We start from the raw sequence: 20587 nt of genomic DNA on the forward strand, positions 1-20587 counted from the left end.
TTCGTTGTGCATGTTTGTGTTACCTATATAAAAAATAATATCATTTTCAAAATCCGTTTTAATTTTTTTTTGTGATTTTGGGTCCAAAATGTTCATATAGTATCTCAAAATGAAAAAAATAACTATCAGGTTATATAGGTGAGGTTGTCCTTAAAAAAAAGATACCAAACATTGACATGCCAAACATTTCTTAATGGGGTTTAGTAAGACAAATCAAAAGTATGCGAAAACGGCCAAATTAACCCAGGACTCCAAAGGGTTAAACATAAACACAAAAAGGTTAATAATGGACCAAAACATGCACGTGTTTTGAAAGATGAGAACTTGTCATAAAAACCGTACCTTTCTATTGCAAATGTATTTAATGTAATCTCTTAATTTTATGAGACAAGTTTGGTGAGACCAGAAATAAGTGGCAACAGGTTAATGTTTGTTGTGACCTCAGGCTCAACAGCACCCTCTGTGATTGGATCCTGAACTTCCTGACGAGCAGACCCCAGGCAGTGCAGGTGGGAAACATCACATCCTCCACCCTGATCCTCAACACTGGAGCCCTTCAGCCCTCTCCTCTACTCCCTGTTCACACACGACTGCGTGGCCACACACAGCTCCAAGTTATCATTAGCTAACAATGACATTGTTGTTCTATTAATATAAAGTGAGGTCAGTTACCAGTTACTCTTTGGTAGTTATGGGTACTTTTTACTTAAAGTGGACCTATCATGCTATATTTGAATAATATAGTGTAGGACCATACCTATATAAGGCATATTTATACTTTTTTTTTTTCAAAATACCAAACAGATCATGCATTTTAGCCATGCCTCATTTTGCTCAATTTGACATTTTTTAGATCTGTTTTAGCAAGGGTAGATTCAGTGAGAACAGCACCATCTACTGGCCTGGCATATGTACTACAGCGTCTCCAGCGCTTTCGAACGGCAATGGCCGTGGCTGTCTCCTCCTGATTGGTGGAGTTGGCCCAATAGCCGTAGCACCACCGTCCTGACGTCAGGACAGTGTTCAAATCTGGATCAGTTTTTATCAGATCCGTTGCAGCCCCTTTTTTAGAGATTTGGGTATGGAGGAAAATAGAGAGGGTTGTGTTTTCTGACACTTGGTGAGTTCCCTGGAACACCGGGGACACATATTCATGTATAAAAGACGTACAAAAGTGCATTTTGCATGATAGGTCCCCTTTAAGTACATTTCGAAGCCCATACTTCTTTACAGTTCTTGAGCAAAGAAGTTTAGTCAGTACTTCAACTTTTACCAGAGTATTTTTAAACACGAGTATCTGTACTTCTACTTGAGTGAAGGATGTGTCGATCTCTGGCTCTACTACCAGCCATGTTTTTACTTAACACTCTTCACAAGACACAATTTGACATTGTTTAAGAACAAACGTTGCTTTCTTTGAGACCAGTATTTTAACTAAGGCAATTATCTGTTAGCTTTGTTCCAGGTCGGAATGACTGAGAAACCACACAAAGTCCTCAGAGACACTCTACAAACTCAGGCCAACAAAGAAGGGCTCTTCGATGCGGTTATGTTGCAGTTCTGCCCTGCTCTAAGCTGTTAAAGGCTTCCCTATGAGTCACCTGAACATTTCTATTTATCACTGTCTCGCTGCTGCAGCAAAGTCATTCCTCAGCTGGGACAGGAGACTATGTGCAAAATGCTCTGTAAGAGTTGGGACAGCAGAAGGCCGTTGTCCAGCCTTACTGTCCGTGGATGTCTCCGAGTGGCCCTCAGCAGCAGGTGGAGCTGTGTCTCCTGTTGCTCTTCAATGTCGAAATGTCACTCATTCTAACATGTTTACCCTGGACACTTCGAGGATCAGATCAGCTGCATTTCTGCCACACGTTTAGCTTCACTAGTGACAATATATTGTCTAATATTTAGCTGAAAGCATGTTTCCCTAATATTCTTTGCATTCATGGAATACTGAACCTAAGTAAAAAAAAACATTAATTTTTTTAAGACTATTTATGCATTTACAATATCTTAACCATTATTCAAATAAATAAATCACTGTCTGCTATAGCCATTAATAAATGATTTATAATAGATCCCTACTACGACAATTTGATTAAAATGGACTTCACTTTAGCTTGATTGCAGTGTTTTTACTGAATATCTCTACATCTCACTAACACAACACAAAGTTATGTTCTTAATTAGGTGTATACATTTTGACCGCTCCGATGAGGAGGTGCCTCTGCCACCAGTGTATAGGTGTGTGTGAGGTTGAACGTTGTTATTAAAGCACTTTGAGTTGTAACAAAGGGAACAGATCACTTCTGGATCCTTCACCTCTGGAGAGCAGCAACACAATCCAACAACTACATCCAGCCTTGTGAGAGAAACATGGTTTGTGTGTGTGTGTGTGTGTGTGCGTGTGTGTGTGTGTGTGTGCGTGTGTGTGTGTGTGTGTGTGTGTGTGTGTGTGTGTGTGTGTGTTGTGTGTTTGCGTGTGCGCGTTTGTGCACTAGAAAGACCAATGAGAGGAACAGGGTTAGATGGAAATAGATTAAAAGGATTCTTCCAGTTATCAAGCCATTGCAGACCATCTCTGGTAAGTGATGAGGGGGGCATCAAAGAGAAGGAATACACCAGTAACACACTCCCTCCCCACCCTCCACATCTGCTGTCTAACGCCTCTGTGTGTAAGCTGTATTTGGGCTCTACAACCGTGCCTATAGATTTAATTAGCCTGGGAAGAGGATTACTGAAGAAATGCTGCAGTTATGTCCAGAGTACAGCTTTCTCTGTTTCACTTTGGGCACTCTGAAAATGGGATATCTTCCAGTATGGCTCGCTCTCCTTGATGGAACTTGATCAGGTAATTGCAATTGTGAGAAACTACTGCATTTGGGGGTTGAAAAATATACAAAACGTTTGACTTCTCTGAAAACCCAATACACTCCACAGTTAATCAGCCAGAGTTTAAGAATGCTGGGGGTCGCTATCTTACCTTTAGCCCAGCAATATTCTTCTCATTGTGAATTGGAGATGACAGGTAGGGTCAGTAGCAGTGTGGACACAAACAGCTCGCAGGACGGGAGCTTAGCGGCTGCTTAAAGGCGTGCCTTGTTTGAGGTTGAGCAATCAGATGCAGGGAGGGAATCAGAGCCTGCCTGAACTGACACTTTTATTTTGTTGACAGGGGTTAGTTTCTGTATTCTCCCCTTCATGGTTTCTGAGCCTCTACAGTGCTGAAGTCCAGTGTAGAGCTGCTGCTCTGATGTTGTGGCACAGTAACTCACTTATCTCTCTTGTTTCATGGTGTTTCATTATTTAAATGAAAGAAGAATATTCATTGCATGTTGGTAATGCTGCTTAACTTGCTGTTAATGTAGCTTGTTCAGTAACTAGCAATGCTAAACCCTTAGCCAACTCACCAGTGGCGTAACAAGGTTGTGATTGGCCCCGGTGCAAATATTGTTTTGGGGCCCCCCCCCCCCATCGCCCCAAACATAAGCGCACGCTGATGCGCTCACACACGCACGGACATACACAACCACTCAGAAGCGCCACATATATAGGCTATCAACAACAGCCTGCCCTGGCCTCAGACCACCACAGCCTGACAACGGCACAGCGAACTAAGAAGAGGATTAAACCTGTGTCCTTGATATTTGTCTCTGTTTTTCACAATAGAAAATGCAAATATTATATAAAAAACTAAAGTTAAAATCTTGTTTTTAATGCCCCAAGAGCAATAACATCTTGTCACAAGCTTTTTGGAAGAAAAAGACTGACCCAAGAGACCTGTAGTTGACTAATTACAGGCCTCAATAAAGTTCTGCCATTGGTTGTGAAAAACAACGGTGGACATAGTGGAAAGTGAAATTGACGTTGTCGAATTTAATAAAAATACAAAATAATGTATCTTAGCTACTTGGCACTAAGAGTACAGATATGTCTACCCTTTCTTTTCAGAGTGTAATATCTGCATTTTCTCTTTTGGTTTGAATAGGAGAAGGGCAATGGTTATCGATGGTGCTTTTAATGCCTATTGTATACGAACTGTGTGATTTATATTGCTTTTCAAATGCATATAAGCCCCCCATTTACACTGCACTTCCCCGTCAAGAAAATGAATAGCACTTAGTTAGATCACTTTACAGATCAGGTTGGACCAGCCCTGTCGCTACTCTCTGCATTTCCTACTGCAGATAAAAAAAAAGCTGCAAATATGTATTTCTTAATAAACTAAATAGGCCACCATTGGTAGCAGTTCTCATTATATACTTCTCAGTAACTGCTCCCCTTAAATTAAATGTATTCTGTAGAGAAATGTAAACGTTCACCATCCCCCACCCGCCTACTGTATGTTGCTTTTTGACATGTAAATTGGTAACTACCCCCCTCTGAGTGAATACCTGTTGTACCTGTCCGGGGCTAAGCCCATAGGACGATGCTCTGATGTCATCACCCTCGCACATTGGTCATATGTTTACAAAAAACGATGTTAACACTTTCTCGTTCTTAATATATGCTATATTTAGGGTCGATATGTGTTGAATTTACTTTAAAATAGCAGATCACTGTGATTCACTTCTCTGCGGCTCCTCCGTGCAGAGAGGCCCCCCCCCCGTTGACAATTCACGAGCGTCTAACTCTCTCCCCCCTCCCCCGTCGCACCTTCTAACAGAACCCCCCCCCCATATCAAATCCCAATTTATTCATATTCTGAGTCATAAAGACACACACACACACACACACACACACACACACACACACACACACACACACACACACACACACACACACACACACACACACACACACACACACACACACCCCGAGTTTGGTTAGGAGGGACAGCACAGCAAAAGCTTCATAATTAACTATGTCTGAGAGCAGAAGTTTAGGGCAAATAATTGCAAATAATTGCAAGTCTCTTCAGTGCGCATGTCACAAGATGCATTGTGGTACATGTAGTTTATGGACATTGTGCTTCTGTAAAGTGGCATGAAACCGTATAATAAACATATTATATGTTTTGAAGCTCTTGCGGGCCAAATCAAATGAAGTCGGGGGCCGGATTTGGCCCACAGACCTAGAGAGTACCAAAATACAGTGAGTCCTAAACACAAGTAGTCAGGGTTCATTTATAACGCTTATTTTGATTTATTTTTCTCAAATGATGCTGTATGTTTCACTTTCTGAAAGCGTTAGAATCGCACATGAAAAATATTGAAAGCTGCCAGCTGCCCTCGGCCATGTCTTTGGCGGTGATCCAAGCTTCGGTACCACAGTGGATAAAGTTAGTAATACATTTATACTGATCAAATGTCAATACATTACATAAGTCTTATTCTCATTCATACTTAATTTATTTCTTCTTCTGTCAGTATGAACACAAAAAACTAACCGGTATTACATTTCATTCTAAAGTTTACGGTCTAAAAAGGTATTTAAAACAGATAATTTGTCGTTGCTATTGGCATAAGCAGTCAGAGGAAACATAACGTTCTCAGTAAGATTCCTTGAAGAACTAGAGCACAAGAACCAAAGTAAGCTTTACTTTCAATGAACCTTCAATATAGACCTAACATGTGAAGAAACATACTTTATTTAAAATAAACATTTATAACTAGTTTAGGTTGTTTGAGAGGTAATTGAAATAGCTAAGGGTGATGATCTGCGAACACAAACTACAGACTGCTGGAGAAGAGATATCACAGGGGGGGGGGGTTGGGACACACACATTCCGATGGCCAATTCAATTTAAACAAAGAGTAGGCTATACTCAACATAGTGGGGTGGGGGCTGGTGAACGGTATGGTCAATGTTTGTAAACACTGTGACATTTTGACTTTATTTGATCATTTCAGTTAAAAACTAACGTTCATATTTCATATTACTGTTTTGCCTGGCTGGACCTGTAATTTACAGGAAAGGAGTGCACGCTACTAAAGAGACACGCTACCATGGAAACCAAACAATGGTGTTGCTGTATTGAAGTCCGAGTGGAAACAGTCATATTTGGAGCGTTATGTTAGAATGAAACAGCGAGGTCGTGACTCACAAAAAAAAAGTGTTACTTCACTAACTGTAAGCTTGTCACTCAGAGCAACCTACAGTTAACTTAACTGTTGGAAAAGAAAGATCAGGGGGGGAGAGAGCTGTGATGGGCCATTAGGAGTGTACACACACAGCTGAGAGCTGCCGTTTCATTCTGACTGTTTACAAAACGGTAACAACGGACTATTTTTCTTAGCGGATGCATGTAAATTTAAATCAATACATACAACTATTTTTTAAATCAATGAAAATATTTTCTAAATCCATAAAAGCATTTTAATTAATATTGGGAGTCATGTCGTTACTTTGTTGAGAATGTGGCCATGTAATAAGCGGGATAATTTGCAGCGACTTGGTCATTATGGGGAAAAATAACACCCAGGGATCAAGATCCCTCCGCGACGCGACGCGGAGGGATCAGTAATTTTTAGTGAATTACTGAGTTTAGGCACGTTAATAACATTTTAATGAAGTTGAATACAGTATATTCATATTTGTCAGTGATTTCATGTCAATTCGGCGAACATAAACGATTAAATTAGGATTAAAAATCGAGAGCCGGCTGCTGTTCGTTTTTTTCGACTAAACAACATTATTTTGTTAAATAACAACATGGTGATGTTTTGTAAATGATTATATGTCTTATTTAGCACAGACTATGATCCTATCCGTGACATATGGATCTTAACAAAGATCCGCTATACATTAGTACCAGACATACTGTACAAGACTCCACACATGACTCCAGTGTGGAACCCCACTGCACCCCCTGGTGGATCAATGATCCATTGCAGCTGGCTTCACAATAATTAAATTTATTTATCACGGGGGCGGTATCAAGTCAGACTGGGGGCCGGCCGGCCATCACGGAACGTGCACGAACCGATCACGACCCTCGCATTTTAAACTGTCCAAAATAAGACGCTTCATCTGTAGACCGGTTGCTATAATATAGCTTTTGATCTTGGCGTCGGGGGTCTCAATAGCGCCATAGAGTCCCCTATCGGTTGGGGCCCTTGGGGGAACTGTTGGACCACCGCCGGGCACAGCCAAATCCAGCCTCTCCTCCTGGCTGGCTGGAGAAGAAGGTCGCACAGCCACGGCCACGGATACACTTTCACTTGTGGAGCTAAATGGCAATGATGGTGGTGAGGCAGGTAAGCTATCGTTAGCCTCCGGCTCCGGCTACACGTCAACATTGCTAACTTTAGCGCTCGATTTCGAGGACGATGTATGACATGAAAAAAACGGTCTAATTTTGTCAGTTTAGCTGTTACATCTCCTTGTTCTCTCTTGTCCTTTCTCTTTTGAGCGCCGCTCTTGTGCTTTGGTTTGCTGTACATTATAAATGCAAGCTATTCGATTTTTTATAATGCTACCGAACTTGCTGCTGCTTGCTACAGTACAGTACAGGTTGATTAAACGGTTCGCTCGTCAAGCAAGGTATCACATGACATGAAAGGGAGCAAGGTCATTGGACAGAGAAATTAATTTAGGTTGCTTGGTTACTTTGAAGACTGCATGAACCGGTCAATGTCATTGGGGCCCCAAAACAAATATAAAAAAAAATATTTTAACAAAAATATTAAAAAATATATATATTTTTTTTTTAGCTCTGAGTGTGAAGGCCTACAGACAGTCAATGTGTGTGCAAGTGTTTTTATATATTCAAGTTTACTGCAACAGTAATTATGTAGGCGTAAGCAGAATTGATTTACACTTCTTTCAATTTGTTCTATGCTTTGTTTACTTTTGCATTATTACAGAAATGTGTTTATTCATTTATGTATTAATTACTTTGTTTATTAATTTGTTCATACACCACATTGGTGTACCACCTGAGCTCTGCAGGTAAAGAGTTTTAAATGAAACCAATGACTGAGCTCTCTGACCGGAGCCATGTGAGGGTCAGGACAAACACTGTGCTTGTCATCTAATGTGTAACTGATAACACTCGGCGTGAGAGGACGCTGGCGCTGACTGTTCGCCGCTTCTCTGTCCGAAAATCTCGTCTTTCTTTGTGTTAATCTAAGAGTTTCTGACCACTTTCTGCTGCTATAGTTTTCTAACTATTCTGTGGCTTTTGTGTTCTGATCTGGACACATTTGTTACACCCGATTGCCACTTTTGACGGACCCTCTGGTTTTCTACCCTGCTACACCTGCCATTGTAGGCCACCTGCTAACGCTGCTCCATCCATCAAATAACCAGCCCCATTCTTCGTCCTGCCCCTCCCCGTGGGTCCTGACTCTGGTTCTTTAAACCTACCGCTCCTGCTGGTCGCCCCATCTGCTGTAAAGGACAGCCCGCGACTGACCTCTCATCCTCTCTGACGGCTGCCAACAGCTCCACTTTCAACGCCGCTGGTCTACAACCAAAGTCAACGCTGTGCTAACGCTAGCATCCTACCGCGGCACTACAATGTTACGATACTCTGTCTCCCAACTTTTTAATCTCAATAACTTTTCTGCGCTTCCTCTAAGCTTGTCTGTCATCAAATGCCTCGGGCTTCTACGCAGACGAGGTATGTCCATAGAGGTTCCAAACGCAGATTTGTTTACTCCCAGTCCGGACAATCATCCATAACATCTATCTGGTCGACTAACCGCTATGTCCCACAACTGTCATGTCATCTGAGTGCCTTTATTACTCCATACTATACACCCACCACTGGTCCGTTACAATCCCAGCTGGAGTGGATTCCATCGCCCTCTGCTCAGAGCTGGTCCAAATTCCTGGAGTGGATTCCACCGCCCTCTGCTCAGATCCGGTCCAAATACCTGGAGTGGATTCCACCGCCCTCTGCTCAGATCCGGTCCAAATACCTGGAGTGGATTCCACTGCCCTCAACCACCAAAAACTGATAATAACACACTTCCTTCCACCTTCACTCCGCTCCTCCCCCCCCATCTCACGTTCCCCCCGCACTGTCAACCTGGACAACCTCTTACCTCTTCAGCCTGTGACCACACCACGCCCCTCCCACTCAACTAACATTGCCCTCCTTAACATCCGATCACTCAACAAGAAAGCCCTCATCCTCCATGAACTAATCTTGGAAAAATCCCTTGACTTCCTTCTGCTCACCGAAACCTGGCAACAGCCCAATGACTTCTTCTCCCTCAACCAAACATCCCCCCCTGGCTTTAAATACATCACCAAACCCCGCCCCTCCCGCCGTGGTGGTGGCCTTGCTGTAATCCACAATCAGAACATCCAGATCACAGAACTAACTCTCCCCTCAGTATCATCCTTTGAATTCATTGCCTTCAAAGCCCCTCCCTCACTGACAGTCATCCTCATCTACCGGCCTCCTAAACCTCATCCCTCCTTCCTCTCCGATTTCACTGAATTCCTCACACTTGCCTCATCCCTCTCTCAACGTCTGTTACTATTTGGTGACCTCAACATTCACATGGACTCACCCACCTGCAAGCTGTCATCCGAATTCACAACCCTACTGGACAATTTCTCTATCACCCAACATGTCACCTTCCCCACCCATGACAAAGGACACATCCTTGATCTCGTCTGCTCTACCAACCTCCCAGTGATTGACCTCCATCCTTGCCCATTTCCCCTCTCCGACCACAAACTCATACAATTCACCATCCCCCCCCCCCACCCAAAACCCCTGCCCACCCAGAAACATCACGTTCCGTAATCTACACTCCATTGACCATAACCATCTCTCCGAACTGCTATCGTCTAATCTCCCCCTGGACGCAACCCTCAGCTCACCTGATGATCTGCTCAACCACCTCAACTCCACCCTACTCACCTCCCTCAACACTTTAGCCACCCTCAAAAATAAAACTGTTGCTTTCAAGACCTCCTCACCCTGGTTCACACCCGCACTCCGTAAAATGAAGCAGCGAGGCCGCCAACTTGAACGTCTTTCAAAGAAATCATCCCTCACAGTCCATTACATAAGCTACAAACTCCATCTCAATGCATACAAAGATGCTCTTATTGCCGCTAAATCTGCCTACCTCTCCAACATCTTCACTGACCCCTCCCGTAACCCCAGGACCCTCTTCTCCACAGTTAACAAGCTCTTCAAACCCCGCGCTGATAACCTCCCTACTTCTACTTCCGCTACTTGCAGCTCATTCCTCCAGTTTTTCGCAGACAAAATTAACGCCATTAACCACTCCTTCTCAGCTCCATCTGATTTACAAGCATCTCCCCCAACCTCCACCGCTACCACTTCTCCCCCCATCTCCCTTGACCTCCTGACTCCTCCTCCCCAACGCCGCCTCTCCCAGTTCAACCTGGTTACCCCACTTGAAATACTCCATCTGATCAGTTCCTCAAATCCCACAACCTGCTCCCTTGACCCTCTACCCACTCCTCTCCTGAAGTCCTGCCTCCCTGTCCTCTGCCCCTATCTTGCTAACCTTTTCAACTCCTCGCTGTCCCATGGAACCGTCCCCTCTGCCTTCAAAACTGCTGCCGTTACTCCAATCCTCAAAAAACTCGGTCTTGATCCCTCCTCCCTCACTAATTACCGCCCCATCTCCAACCTACCATTCCTCTCAAAAACTCTTGAACGCATTGTAGCCAAACAAATTCACTGCCATCTCCAAAGCAACCAGCTTTACGAACCCCTTCAGTCTGGATTTTGTCCTCCGCACTCGTTAAAGTCCTCAATGACCTCCTCACCTCTGCTGACACTGGTTCCCTCAATATTCTCATCCTCCTCGACCTGAGTGCAGCCTTCGATACCGTGAGCCACAACATCCTGCTCACCTGACTCAGGGACATTGGTATTGAAGGTATTGCACTCAGATGGCTCCAGTCCTACCTCACTGAACGATCCCACTTCATCTCCCTCCCCAACCACTCCTCTGCCACAGCCTCAGTCACCCAAGGCGTTCCTCAAGGATCAGTACTTGGCCCCCTCCTTTTCATCATTTACATCCTCCCCCTCGGTCAGATACTCCGCCACTTCAACCTGGACTTCCACTGCTATGCTGATGACACTCAGATCTAAATCAGCACCAAATCCCTCCATAACCCACCCCTTACCCACATCGATTCCTGTCTGACAGCTATAAAAACTTGGATGCAACATAACCTCCTCAAACTGAACAGCAACAAAACAGAACTCCTCCTAATTGGCTCCAAATCCACCCTCAGCAAGGTCACTAACATAACACTCACCATTGATGGAACCATTGTTTCCCCCTCCAATCAGGCACGCAACCTTGGCGTAATCTTTGACCCCACCCTCTCCCTCGAACCTCACATCCACCAAACAGTGAAAACCTCTTTTTTCCACCTCCGCATATCCTACACTCTCTCACCCGCCCCACAGCCGAACGACTAATCCATGCCTTCATTTCCTCCCGCCTCGGCTACTGCAACTCACTTCTTTACGGCATCAGCACTACATCCCTCAACAGACTCCAACGGGTTCAAAATGCAGCTGCACGTCTCCTTACGCATACCAAATCATGGCATCACCCCAGTCCTCAAAGACCTCCACTGGCTTCCTGTCTCCCATCGCATCAACTACAAAATTCTGGTCCTCACCTACAAAGCACTCCACCATCTGCCCCCTCCTTATCTCACAAACCTTCTCACTCCTTATCAACCCCCACGGTCCCTCAGATCCACCGCAGCCGACTCCTATCCATTCCCACATCCACACTCTGCAGCTTTGGGGACAGAGCCTTCTCAGTGGCAGCTCCTAGGCTCTGGAATTCCCTCCCCCAAGATCTCCGTGACTCTGAATCCCTCACAGTCTTTCAGTCCCGCCTCAAAACCAATCTCTTCAACTCTGGCCCAGGCTCCACGGGAACGCATACGGCAAAACGCATAGGATTAACGCAAACGCAATCGCCAAAAAGCTTCCGTCCACACGCAATATACACCGGATAGTGTCTTGCCACACGAGACAGCTCCGTTTAGATCCAACCGCTGGAAAAGCTGCAGTACATATGACGAGCCTGTACGTGGCGCTGTAACTTCCTCCACAAAAGCAGCAACTTCCTCCACAAAAGCAGCGAAGAAGAATGGTTGTCATGGCTGCACTTCTGTTTATTCTCCGTGGTGGGGGCCAAGGGAACCGGGCAGAGTTTTTCGCCGGTCAACGTGTGTTAAAGTTTAAATCTTCCGGACAAAATTATAAAAGTGCCGGTCAAAGGTCTTCTTTGTTATTTATTGAGCTTTAAAACAAATGAATAACGACTCTATATAATGATATATAATAATAAAATACACGGAGCCTGTCTCTTTTTCCTCTCTTCTGACAGCGTCAGTGTCTGTCTCATGCAGCAGCTGATCCAGTAATGATGACTCGACAGTAAAAATAAACATATTTATAACTAGTTTAGGTAGTTTGAGAGGTAATTAAAATAGCTAAGGGTGATGATCTGACTTGAAGTGTGTGTTTTGCTCCCGCTGCATCACAGCGGGAGGAGCTGCGTGTCTCCGTCCTGTCAGATTAGACTTCACTCGCGTTTATGTCCATATCGAGATAAAGATAAATAATCTGAATTCAGTGTGCAGTGTACTTTTGCGGGGGTGAGCAGCAGAGGTGGGGAGAGGCGGGGCTATTGCGTCGTCATTATCAGAAAAGGATGACCGTATAGGCTACCACACGGCCCCGTTGGACCCCCCAGAGCGCTCCGTTCCCAGATCTATCCACCTTTGGACCCGTTGTCATTTGCAGGGTCCGTTTCTACCGTTACAAACCCGTTTTCGTTCCCGTGGAGCCTAGGCCTCTGTCTACCCATAAGCCCCCCCCCCCCTCTCAATCAACTTCCTCTTGACTGCCTTTTTTATTTTATTATATTTATTTGTTTGCCTGTCCTTGTTTGTCTACCCTCCCTCATACTGTAAAACGTCTTTGAGTTGTGAAAAGCGCTATATAAATAAAATGTATTATTATTATTATTATTATTATAAAATTCAATCAGGAGATACTTTTCTGATTAAATAATATTTAATGAAAAGCACAAGATGATAGAAAAGTGAAAAGTCAATGAGACCCCATGGTGATGTGATGCATCTTAAAGGGGAGGGGCAGCCTAGGTAGAATAGGAAAGTTCCTCTGGTCAGCCAGCAAAATGAGAGGGTGGGCCACTCACTCAGCAAACAGAACATAAGTGACGGTGAATACAGAGAAACAAGCAGTGTTGGCTAGGGGTGGGCGGATCGATCCCAAAATATCGATACTTCCGATATTACGTTACGTTTCAAAATATCGATACTAGAGCCAATAGGATCGATACTTTTATACTTTTTTTTCCCCTCTCCTCTACTCGTCAATTTCATCAAAAACTATGTGCAGACGAACACAAGTATATGCGCTCTTTTCTTCTCTCTCCACTGCTGTCCTCCTCTCCTCGAGGCTCGCGCACGCGCAGCGCGCTCCCTGCCTGAACGCCGATTATCAAGCTGACTGACAGCAGCCAGCAGGGCAGGACAGCAGCAGCCAGCGACTCGCGAGTGCGACACACACACGCGCATGATGACTGAGAGAAAGAGGAGCGTTGTGTGGAGCTATTTTACAACTGTCAATGAAAACTTAGTGAACTGTGATGTGTGCAAGAAGGCAGTTCGCTACTCTGGCCACTTTGTATTGTTATTTTTCATGTTTGCACTTTACATTTGCAAAAGTAAAACGTTTATTTGTCTATAAAAACTGTCCTGTCTTTATTCATGAAAATGAATTCAGATTTAGTCTATGATGCTTTCAGCTCAAAAATCATGTCATGCAGCTCTCCCCTATATGAAAGTAGCTACATAAGACGCTTTTCATTTAAAAAAGTATCGGTATCGATATCGGCGATACTGGCCCTGAAATACTTGGTATCGGATCGAATCCAGATTTTGTGGTATCGCCCACCCCTAGTGTTGGCAACAAAAGTTGGGTAAAATGGCTGTACGAATAATACAGTGTTTTGACTCAATCTACTGTCATTTGTCTGCTGGTTTATTTTATTTGTACATCACAAAATGCCAAATATTAAATAATTCAATTGAAATGTGAATAAAATTAAGAACTAAAGTAATAAAACACTGGTGCTTTGAATTGTCTTAATAGTTCTAAAATGTGTAAAGCAACAAGATGACAAACTGTCCTGCACGGAGGGTCAGATACCAGCTGGGTGAGGGGCATCACATCCAAGGGGAGACCCTGACCCAGGGCTCGAGCTTAAGGACCTCCCGTCGTCCCGGGGCCGAAAAAAATCGGGTCGGGGAGGATACAAATTAATTTTGGGACGAATTTGGGACGAGAGTTAAAATAAAAATACCCTGCTAACTCTACTACGAACGGCGATGAAAATGAAACTGACTGCACGTTTTGTGTAGCACACAGTTATTAAACCTCCTTGTCAACATAAACACACACAAAGCATTTAGCAACCCGCGAAATACACACACACACAGTACGTATAGCTACAGCTGTCAGCCAGCCGTACAGCTGTGATGTAACTACCATTTTTTTACCCCGGAGCGGTGCGGAGAAACGAAACTTAACTTATGAAGCAGCTTTTGACGGCGCGCTATGCATGGGGCACCCGAGAGGGGGTTTCCAGACATGTCATTGCAGCTGAGATGAGAACTCTCCATCGCATGTAGTCCTTAGCAACAGTGACGTGCGGTGAGGTTCATGGCTGGTGAGGCACTGAGTCAGATTTACAAATATTATATTTTGACCTTAATCGAAATATTCGGTTATTTTCAAAAGCTTTTTTAGTCTGATGCTTCGATTCATTTTAAACAGACCGTTCAACAAAAGGATACCCACAATCTAAATATTGGATTGTTCTTTCTTAGTAAGATCCCATTTTCATTACAAATGTGGTCTTACCTTGACTTGAAGATGAAGTCCATGCTATCCTTCTGGACAACAATCTCTATTACTTTTTTGTAAAAGTCCTCCTTATCTTCCTGTAGTTTCAAAAGTCTAGTTTGTTGTTTGCGTCTCCCGTCTCTGCGTAGAATTACAGTAGCAACAAGAACCTGTGGGCTCACGTGCGCCCCCTTCAGTGCGGCAGAGGTTATGGCTGCCTCCCCTGGTGCATTTTCATTGCCGTTGAGACCAGCGAGCCTAAATATCATATATACGTGAAATAAATTATTTAGAGACTATGGATGGCGAGGATAAATGTAATAAAGGGATCTACAAACATTACATTGGTGACCTACAGTGAGATGGTAACAGGCATGCGCTTAGGGCCCGCTTACCAGCCAGTTTCTGTGGGGTGACGCATTCTGAGGTGAGGCAGATCTCATCTGTGCCTCACCTCAGCCCACAGTAACTGGCTTGAGCGCACTCACAAAATAAGTGCCCGCGCTACATTAGTGCCCGCGCTCCAGCAAGTTACTGTGGGCTTACGAGAGGCAGAGCACGCCCCTGCCTCACTTGTCATTGCTCCCGTAGCGGAGCTCGTCAAATTTGCTGATTTTGACTATAAAAAGCGATTAGAATCATACATAAATCACACTTACAACACAGATCAGTGGAGACATTTTATTATTATTACTATTTCGTTTTTCTTTAGTTGTTTTTCCGTTACATTGGAGTATGACAGGTGAGGCTCTGCCTCCCCTGCCTCCACTGACTACACGTCGCTGCTTAGCAATATGCTGCGCCTCTCCCCATGTAGGGATGGGTACCGAGCCCCGGTATTAAACGGGCCCCGGCCGGAATTATTAAAGACAGTGGTAGAGACATTTAAAACATATATGTCATATGTATTATTGCTACATGAACATTATATTGCAGTTTTAGTTTCGCCAACTCCGTTTCTAATATGCAATAAGACTACAAAATGCGTCTTTTCGATCTTATTTTCGATCTTTCCAATCCAGACGAGAGAGCTCTCTCCTGTGTGCGAGGGGGCGGGGCAGTTTGTAAAGGTCTCCTGACTGTGTTACAGACTGTCATCCTGGTTAGTGGTTACTCTGGGTTCTGTCTTCAGGACAGAGTGTTGGATTTTGTTGTTAATCGGATGGGACTTGATTGGATTCAATATTAGAGCAACTTTCTCGCTTGTGTGTTTTTTTTAAAATATATTTGGCCTTTGTTTATGTGTTTGACTGATTGACTCAAATAAAAAGGTTGATGAATTATCATCTAATGATTTGTATGATGTTTTATTTATGTTAAAGGTCACTTTGAATGATTTTAACTAATGATAATGTAGAAAAACAAATATTTTAAATTCGGGACGGTCCACATTAATTTCGGGACGGCTTAGATTGTATTTCGGGACGGTTCCGGGAGGATGGTGAAAAAAGTTAGTCGAGAGCCCTGCCCTGACCTCTGACTAAGGGCCCCTCACGCCATATGTTATAGAACTTAGGATCCTGCTTTTGAAAGCACTACCTCCATGTGAAGCCTCCTTCCTCTTCCTCCTGCTTCTTCTCTCCACATGTCACAGGGACTCCTTGGCAACACATTCAGCTCTCTTTGGGTTTCATTCATATTTTTATGTGACCCAATTTCCCCTGGTTTAGGCAGCAGAAAAAGACCAGGCACAAAGGCAATTTTTCACAGGGCTTAAAGCCTTCTTCATATGAGACAAATTGTGCAAATGGTAAAGGGTAACATCATTGCTGTAATGTCATCAACAGTACCATGTGAACTAAGCCCAGTTGTATCACACAATCATGTCAGATCTGATTATGCTAATCTATAGCGGCTGTATTTCACAGGTTTTTGTTGCCTAATGTACGTACTATTCACGTTATTTCATGAAAAATTAATCACCTGAAAAACAATGGATCTGCAAATAGTAGCTAACTGTGGAGATAATAAAGTTAACAGTGAAAAACTGAAACACAAACACGTGGATGTGAAACCACAAAATCCAAATCCATTTTGAAACGATAAACCTGGGCAGATTTCAGAGAAGGTTCTCACACTGAGTCCTGAGGGCTTGCTAAATGATCTGTGTACCTATTTAAATCTGCCTGGCGGATATTGATGCCTGTCTCTGATAAACTGAGGGGATCTTGACTTCCAAGCACAGATCCTGGATCTGGTCCAAGTGAGCTTACTTCATTTTGTGACTCCGTTGGCTGGAGAATCACAATGAGGCCTCTCTCTCTCTTGCTTTGGCCTATGGCCCTAAAACAAAAGGATTATTCCTCACATTTCAGCTAATGACTTTGGCACATCAACATATCCCACTCTCTCACACATATCAATTAGTTGGGACTGCATGAATGCCGGAAACACTTATGTGGGCAGAGTGCTGACACCAGCAATGTGACTGACTCATCCTCGCTTATCTCTTAAGTTGTGATAACTCCGGTTTCGATCCGAAGTCAAAAGGTCCTAATTTAGAGAGCCATTACAGGTCGAGTGATTTTTAATTAGCTAAGCTAACATGAAATACATGCATACCAAGTTACTGCGTGGCACTTTGGTTTTGATAAAACAGTGTAGTTCCACTATATAAATGTTACATTCATAATCAAACGAGACAATCTGCAAGAGAATTTGCTATTTTTTGTTATTTTTTTGCTTGTCATTCACACGTTAATCAAATAAAATAAGTACCGATACATAGCAGAACAATTGTGGCGATGTTCAGCTTAATAAGCCTTGTTCAACATAATTTATTTAGCTAATACTACAGCGGGCTCCAGGCGAACCAAGTCCGCGCTTCGCTGCATTCCTTGATCTCCAGTTATAACGCCGGACTCCACCGCCCGGAGCTAACGGAGCCGCAGGGGGCTAGCTCCAGCCGGCGGCCACCACTGGGATAATTGGGTCCCCTTTTAACATTTGCTCCCGTTTAGCATTATGGACGTCATATCCATAGACTATAAAAGTCTTACCCAAGGCTGAATCATAAACTAAACTGTATATGCATATATATATACATGTATAAAGTGTTACGTCCTTAGCTGGCTAATAAGCTATATAACAAGCTAAGCTAACAAGCACACAAACACCTGCTAACGGGGTTAACATGTATAATATTATCATTTTAGACTTCTTGGAAGTTCTGTTACTACATTCAAGCGCACAGCACGACATTTTAATTGTCTGGTATTTGTAACAACATTCCCTAAAAGGCACAATCACCACGAACACGGCTAAAGGGTCAAGTACAGTAACTACAACTAGCTAACGTTGTAGCTTAGCAGAGGGGACAAGTTGCTGTTAGCTGACAGTGAGGCACGTACCTGTCCATCAAAGTGACCACGCCCTAATTTATGCAAAAACGTTAAGACCTAATTTAAATAAAAGGGTTGCGTTATTTAAACAATTCACTCAACAATTAATAATCATTAAGGTGGAATCTAACTATATCCCGAATAATTTGTATTGCATCCAAGGGTAGAAACATGTTTATTTCTGCTGTAAAGTTGGGCATTTTACCATGGGGGTCTATGGAAATTCATCCTTTCTGCAGTCATCGCCTATCGGCCAATAGATGAACTGCAGTTTGTGGCACTTCCTTATTGGCCTCCCCGGAAGTTAGCTTGCCGCTGACTTCCGGGAGACTATTGACTCGAGAGGCTCCACGATCTGCGGCTAGCAGCAGAGTTGCAGCGTTCGTGATGGACTTTTAAAGGTAAGAAGACGTTTAAAGATTTATATTGCGGATATTATCAGCACATCTGAGTCAAATTAACATGTGTATTAAAGGATGTTAGTGGATTATCCCATAATCTACTGATTTAGGGAACGTTTACAGATAACAGATTAGGCTAGGATACCGGATAAAGTTAGCAACACACGTGAACCATGAACAGCCTATTAATCCTTTCTCCTAATATTATTTCATTGTGGAATTAGAGAAAAAGGGCTTCTAAACGTGATTTTGTTGTGGGGTGGAGGAATATAATATTAGTTAAATATAACATTGGGGCACGTGTGATTGTAATGAGTGGAGGTGGAGAAATTACGATCTCCATTTTGGAGTAGACCTACAAGCTAGTATAATAAAGTTAACGTTACACAATAATAAGGAAGAGAGCTATTTGTGTGATACATCACTATTGATATGAATTTAGAGGGCATATTTGAGACTTCCAAACAGTAAACAAAAACGTAACTTATGGGTGAGTGTTTTTAGTGTATTCTGTTGATTATTACCTGTCTGTATTATGTTGCAGCTCAGCTGATTTTGAAATGATGGCAAAGGGAGAGGGACCTAAGTGAGAGTGAAAACACAAGGTAAGTTTAATACTACTGTTGTATATAAGTAAGCATACTAAACATGTATTCTATCACTGTATTATATAAGTAATCTTGTTAGTGTATATTAGTAACCTACTGTATGGCAGGTGGAGGGGCAGTGATGTTACAGGTGGAGGAGCAGGGATGTTGGCTGGGTGCTGGCAGGTGGAGGAGCAGTGGTGCTGGCAGGTGGAGGAGCAGTGGTGCTGGCAGGTGGAGGAGCAGTGGTGCTGGCAGGTGGAGGGGCAATGGTTAGTCCAAATATTTCCATTGCAGCCGTATGAATCTTCTAATGATTTTGTCTTGTACTCCACAGCATGACGGAAGCCTGCTGGAGAGTGCCTGAGCTTCTTTCTCCAAGACACCCACTGCGTTGGGGAGCTGCATGAGGGAGGAACCAGTCTTGGTCCTAAATAGTTCCTCAATTTGGTGAATGAAATCAAAGGCTTCTTGGGAGGGACGACAAAGAGCACCTGCCTTGAAGTCTTTTAAGTTCACTAAAATGCTGTTTTCACCAGAAGGACTCTCATCATTGTGCTCTGTTGCAATTTTGCATTTTTCACAGATGCTGGCAAACTTGATGACTTTGTGGACGATGTAGCCTGCAAGATGGAAGAGAATACATTTCTCAGTTTTTGTGAGGTGAGGTGCTGCTCTGTTCACCGCCATCAGCGGTTCCACTCTGACTGATGGAGTGATATTTTGCTCCACTGTGTCCAGGAAGTCTGCCAAAAAGCTACTGTGGTCTTCTGGTAGCTCCCAGAGCTGATGGTGGTGAGGAACTGCCCCACAGATATGATTCTCAGTGCATGATGGAATTCCACTGGAGTTGGGACAGGATTTTTAGACCTCACACAGCTGAAGGTATTTTCAAGGCAGTCTTGTGTAGGGATGTCCCGATCACCTTTTTTTGCTCCCGATCCGATCATTTGATTTTGACAATCTGCCGATACCGATTTTTCCCGATCCGATCTTTATGCAATGCATTAAGAGAAAAAAAAGGTAACAGATAACGGCTGGTCATCCAACGCGATAAATTCAGCTATCTTGGCTGTTATTTTGTTGGCCTTTTCACTGTTCTGGGGCAGTTTCTCTTTCCTTTTAAAAGTCTCTGAAAGTGTCGGTTGTTTCAGTGCCGTTACCTGAGTGGCCGCTGTGTACTCCTCGTGTTGTTGTTGGTGTTTGTTTCTCAGGTGGCGTTTCTCTGTTCTTTCCACCACGCGGAACCTCCGCCTTGCAAACATTGCATCTGGCTGTTACACTGCCTTCGCTTTAAATTTTATAATACTTCCAAACTCCTGACATTTTCTCTGTCCCGACTCCCGAGGCACCAGCTGAACGTAGCCTCTTGTTAGCTTACTGCTACTATTAGACACTGCGCCCTGCCCACTC

At 43.6% G+C, this 20587-nt stretch overlaps 1 long non-coding RNA gene across 2 annotated transcripts; it reads left to right on the forward strand.

The window, feature by feature from the left end:
- The first annotated feature begins 18514 nt into the window (after positions 1–18514).
- On the forward strand, positions 18515–19901 carry LOC117483646. Of its 2 annotated transcripts, none has more exons than XR_004555993.1 (3): positions 18515–18587; positions 19512–19624; positions 19761–19901. It is a non-coding gene; the product is annotated as an uncharacterized LOC117483646 (long non-coding RNA). The 2 variants fall into 2 exon arrangements; XR_004555994.1 differs by lacking the exon at positions 18515–18587 and adding an exon at positions 19402–19446.
- Positions 19902–20587: the final 686 nt, after the last annotated feature.

This window comes from Trematomus bernacchii, unplaced genomic scaffold (genome assembly GCF_902827165.1).
Source record: "Trematomus bernacchii unplaced genomic scaffold, fTreBer1.1, whole genome shotgun sequence".
NCBI lineage: Eukaryota > Metazoa > Chordata > Actinopteri > Perciformes > Nototheniidae > Trematomus > Trematomus bernacchii.